The sequence below is a fragment of the Myxocyprinus asiaticus genome, chromosome 28 (genome assembly GCF_019703515.2).
Source record: "Myxocyprinus asiaticus isolate MX2 ecotype Aquarium Trade chromosome 28, UBuf_Myxa_2, whole genome shotgun sequence".
Classification (NCBI taxonomy): domain Eukaryota; kingdom Metazoa; phylum Chordata; class Actinopteri; order Cypriniformes; family Catostomidae; genus Myxocyprinus; species Myxocyprinus asiaticus.
The window spans coordinates 1,804,007-1,810,006 of NC_059371.1; positions in this window are offsets into that span (position 1 = coordinate 1,804,007).

The following is a 6,000-nucleotide window of genomic DNA, read 5'->3' on the forward strand; positions in this document are numbered from 1 at the left end:
CTTTCCTGAACCACAAAAGTACTCCAAGAAGACCATTGTTGAGATCAGGGCTGGTCAGAAGTATGTCGTTAAGTGAGACACCTTCGTACTGACAACTTGAGTCAAAAACTCGAGTTTATTTGGATGATACACCCAAGAAGAGGCAGGTACCAGCATTCTTCTTGGCTTTTGAGTGGTGGTGCTACTTCTGCATGATTTTTCCTCAGTATTTTCTCCATAAACTCAAAGAAGTGACCTTTCATGTCTGGCTTCCTAGAGAAAGACTGTTGTAATTACTTGAAATGGCCCAGAACTTGTGTTCTGTTATTAGGCAGACACTGTCTCTGGGGTTTAAATGGGAGAGGAGCTACCCAACTATTCTCCTCATTTTTGTAGAAGCCCTCTGTCATGATGTCCAGGAAGGTCAGATCTTCGATAGATGGAGACAACTTTTCATCATCTTTTGACCTCTTGAAGACATATTCAGAATAACATCTGTTCTTTTGCATTGCAGGCACCCCCACTATGACTGTAGTACAGAGATGAGGAGGCGTGATGTCACAGATGCTCTCCTTCACATGGATATTGTTGGGATATGGCTTGAAAAGTGATTGGCAGCCATTATCCAGTGTATTTTTAAAGAGAACACTGATGTTGGGTAGCTTATGAACTTTTTCCAGACAGACATTACCTACAATGACCCAGTCAAGGTATAGCTTCTGTGCATATGGTGCATCATGTGGTCCATTTATTTGCTTCTGTGCTTTATGGATGCTTATGATGTCTTTGCCCAACAGCAACACGACTGGAGACTCTGGATCAAGCTCTGGGATCTGACCTGCCGTAGCTTGCAGATGAGGATGATGAAGAGTTACTTGCAGTGTGGGAATCTCTAACCAGTCATCAGAGATACTGTTGCACTCTATTAAGGTAGGTAGAGACAGAATGGCCTGTCCAATCATGGATGCCACTTGAAAGCCCTGTGCTCTTCTGCCACTTGTCTCTGCAACACCGGCACAGGTCTTTAGACTGTAAGGGGTACTGCGACTGTCTATGTCAAAGACACTGAAAAATTCAAATCTCACTAATGACTGATTACTTTGGTCATCAAGGATGGCGTAAATTTTAATTGCCTTCTCTGGATGACCGTTTGGGAATTCTTGAACAAGACACATCTTTGAACATGTCCTGCTGCTTAGATTGCTACCACAGACTTCTGTACACTTAGGTGACACTTAGGAGTCCCTCTTCTCCCCGCCATAATCTTCAGCAGGAGTGGAGGTTTTGGTGGCGACAGACAAAGGCCCAGGATGAAGAGCAGGTTGGTGTGTCTCGCTGCCACATTCAGTGCATCTGACAGACTTGTCACAGTTCCTTGCAAAGTGTGAGGCTGATACTACACATTTGAAACAGATACCATTTTGCTTCAGAAAAGCTTTTCTGTCTGCAAGAGATTTTTCTCTGAACACATGGCATTTATGCAAGGGGTGTGGTTTTTTATGTATGGGACAGAACGTCATTGGATCTATTTTGACCTTTTGTGCCTGTTCCTGTGCTGGTTTCTCAGGAGAAACATCTGTCTTATGGACTGAGATTGATGCCTGTTTGCATTTCGTGAGTGTTCTGATTTCACATGATCAATATGAAGAGAAATGGTGAAACTAGGGTCATTGCACATTTTTGCCTGTTCTGTGACTAAATCTATGAGTATAGAAAATGGAGGAAAGGAAACCCTGTACTGTTTTTTGAATGTATAACCTAGTGTCATCCATTTTTCTTGTAAATTGAATGGCAATTTTTGCACTAAACCTCACAAGATCGGATATATTTGTATTATCACTAGTACGAGTCTGTGGTGTGCTTACATGAATTTGGGGAGGCAGTGTGTGTGCACATGGCTTAATCTGCTGGTAAATGTGAGGACGCAAGGCTGATTCAGATGGCCTCATCTCAGCATGCAGATAAGCATCTGCAGGTACATGACAGTGTTCATCGGAAAGTCTCACATGACTGGAGTAAAGATCATGCATGTCTTCAGTTAAGGGTGAGATCTTTAGGCTCTGAGATGGTCAGGTGGCATCCCTATCAGAGTAGGTAATGTGTCTGTCTACTCTGTCCATGTACTCACTGATGGAATTATTTCTGTGTTAGAAATGCCATTTGTAGAAGGTATAAAATGTATGAAGCTTTTGTCTGTTTCTAGAGCTTTCTAGATATTCAGTTTGATAGGGTAGCAGTTGTGGCTTAGTCTTTTCAAATAGCACTGGAGGTGGCGGTGGTGGCCACCTGTCTTCAAACATCTCAGATAAGCCTGCCTGAGAGTCAGCCCACAGACTAGCCTGCTCTTGAACATACTCACTAGTTCATTGAGTGGCATCATAAGATTCAAATCTGTACTCACTGTCAGTGATTGGTTCTTCATCATAAACAAGCACTGCTGTTAAGGCTTCAGCTTTGGCTTTTGATACAGCTGCTCTCCATCTAATTGTGCATCTAAGCATGCATTTTTTGCCAATGTGCCTTTTCTATTTTTATTTGCATCTCTTTTTCTCCATAATTTACCTTGGCTTCTTCAGCCTCAGCAAGAGCCATGGCAGCGGTAAAGCTGGCAGGAGATTGCTTAGAGCGCCTTGATGCCACTGACATGCCAGACCAGGTAGTAAAACTACTGAAAGTTGGCAACCTTTGCTGGTCCATCGTGATTAGGGAGCTTGGCTATAGAGCACTGATCTGTGATAAGTGTTGTATACACTTGCACAACAGAGGTGACACTGACTTGCTCTGCTGTAGATCAGCCCATTATGAAGCCGTTGTTTTACTGTTCTGCCACCCCTATGCTCCCTGCACAAGCTGACAGAAAGATAACTCCACCAATCACCACGCTGAAGAAGATATTCGGGGGATGGTGGGGCGTGGTTGTGAGCATGTATCATTGTCATATCATCTGACTGGGGGCTCAGAAAAAAAAAACGGGATGAATATTCTCATTAAAATATTTTTTTGAGAGATGCCATATCGATATCAATAATACCACATTGTGATATATTGAATTCACATTCAATATGTGCATGTCTGGGGTGTTGTAAAGACTTCAGTAATGCTCTTAGAGAGAGAAAAGAAAGCATGTAGCATTTAAGCTACTATCTTTCACTAACAAGCATTCATTTTCGTAACAGTATAGTTTCAAAAGCTGGCAATGCCATCTCACAACCACTCTTCATGAAAAAAAAAAAGATTTAATACATAGTAGAAGTTGCTTATCTAAACTCAAAAATAAACTAGCTGTGACGTAATAACTCTTCTATACAGTATGTGCCCCTCTCTTTCTGTACATATGTAATACACCATGAGAGTTGCATAATTTAGAGTAAAAACTGAATGATAATCCAATCTTTTTTTCTAAAGAAATGTGAAGTAAACATATGAGAATCCATAAAATTGTCTCTAAATGCACAAATATTTGGTCTACAACTTCTAATGGACGTTGTTAACTGAAGCCTCACAATGACAAAACGACTAGAGCTTACTCGCTTTAGTGGGCATGTGTGTCTTTATTACATGTTTACATCCGTAACTCTCATTTTGATTTTACACGTCAGATGTGCACTCCTGATATAAATTATGGAATTACTTTCAATGTAGCATTCTATCATAAAACAGTAGAATATCGTGAGGTGAATGTAAGCAATTCCGATCATGAATTGCACGGCCGTTGGCAATCTTTTCATGAGAAGGGATAATTCAGTAAACATGACAGATTCTGTACCAGTCAGCACTGTCATGCTTCTTCTTCTCCTCCTACTCTTTCTTTTTTCCCCTTCTGACTCCCAGATTGGTACATCGGACATCCTCTTCATGATTCCTGCATCCCGCTCTTACTTGAATTAGTAGCTAAAGGGATGAGGGCTCCTCTAGGGGGTATCACATAATTTTGAACATTCAAAACATGCAGCCTGATCTCATGAAAATGTTGTGACTATCACAACAGGGGCAGTGGTGGCTCAGCAGTTAAGGCTCTGGGTTACTGATCAGAAGGTTGGGAGTTCAAGCCCCAGCACTGCCAAGATGCCACTGTTGGGCCCTTGAGCAAGGCCCTTGACCCTATCTGCTCCAGGGGTGCCATCAGCTTGGAGCCCCTGGTAATTGCCTGGCTTGCCTGTCCCATAGGTCCACCTCTGGGACGGGCTTTTGCATCATTGTCAGAGGCATGCAGATACAGTGCAGGTAGAGGTGCAGCTGCAAGTGGGGTGGCCAATGGGGTGCCCCGGCCACCCCCTAGCTCTGCCCCTGCTGAAATATGAATACAAAGAAGTGAAGTGAATAATGAAGTGTTAATATGTGCTGACAGTTGATATTAAGTGATCATGACATCAGTTTCAATATTGTAATGTGAACAATGGATCATGTTTCATATACAGTGCATCTGGAAAGTATTCACAGTGCTTCACTTTTTCCATATTTTGTTGTTACAGCCTTATTCCAAAATGGATTAAATTCATTATTTTCCTCAATTCTACAAACAATACCCCATAATGACAACGTGAAAGAAGTTTGTTTGAAGTTTTTGCAAATTTATAAAAAATAAAAAAATGAAAAAAAATCACATGTACATAAGTATTCACAGCCTTTGCTCAATACTTTGTTGAAACACCTTTGGCACCAATTACAGCCTCAAGTCTTTTTGAGTATGATGCTACAAGCTTGGCACACCTATTTTTGGGCAGATTCTCCCATTCTTCTTTGCAGGACCTCTCAAGCTCCATCAGGTTGGATGGGGAGCATCAGTTCACAGCCATTTTCAGATCTCTCCAGAGATGTTCAATCGGGTTCAAGTCTGGGCTCTGGCTGGGCAACTCAAGGACATTCACAGAGTTGTCCCAGAGCCACTCCTTTGTTATCTTGGCTGTGTGCTTAGGGTCGTTGTCCTGTTGGAAGATGAACCTTCGCCCCAGTCTGAGGTCCAGAGCGCTCTGGAGCAGGTTTTCATCAAGGATGTCTCTGTACAATGCTGCATTCATCTTTCCCTCGATCCTGACTAGTCTCCCAGTTCCTGCCACTGAAAAACATCCCCACAGCATGATGCTGCCACCACCATGCTTCACTGTAGGGATGGTATTGGCCAGGTGATGAGTGGTGCCTGGTTTCCTCCAGACATGACGCTTGCCATTCAGGCCAAAGAGTTCAATCTTTGTTTCTCATGGTCTGAGAGTCCTTCAGGTGCCTTTTGGCAAACTCCAGGTGGGCTGTCATGTGCATTTTACTGAGGAGTGGCTTCCGTCTGGCCACTCTACCGTACAGGCCTGATTGGTGGAGTGCTGCAGAGATGGTTGTTCTTCTGGAAGGTTCTCCTCTCTCCACAGAGAAATGCTGGAGCTCTGTCAGAGTGACCATCGGGTTCTTGGTCACCTCCCTGACTAAGGCCCTTCTCCCCCGATCACTCAGTTTGGCCAGGCGGCCAGCTCTAGGAAGAGTCCTGGTGGTTCCAAACTTCTTCCATTTACGGATGATGGAGGCCACTGTGCTCATTGGGACCTTCAATGCTGCAGAAATTTTTCTGTACCCTTCCCCAGATCTGTGCCTCGATACAATCCTGTCTCGGAGGTCTACAGACAATTCCTTGGACTTCATGGCTTGGTTTGTGCTCTGACATGCACTGTTAACTGTGGGACCTTATATAGACAGGTGTGTACCTTTCCAAATCATGTCCAATCAACTGAATTTACCACAGGTGGACTCCAATCAAGTTGTTGAAACATCTCAAGGATGATCAGTGGAAACAGGATGCACCTGAGCTCAATTCTGAGTGTCATGGCAAAGGCTGTGAATACTTATGTACATGTGATTTTTTTCGTTTTTTTATTTTTAATAAATTTGCAAAGATTTCAAACAAACTTCTTTCACGTTGTCATTATGGGGTATTGTATGTAGAATTTTGAGGAAAATAATGAATTTAATCCATTTTGGAATAAGGCTGTAACATAACAAAATGTAGAAAAAGTGAAGCGCTGTGAATACTTTCCG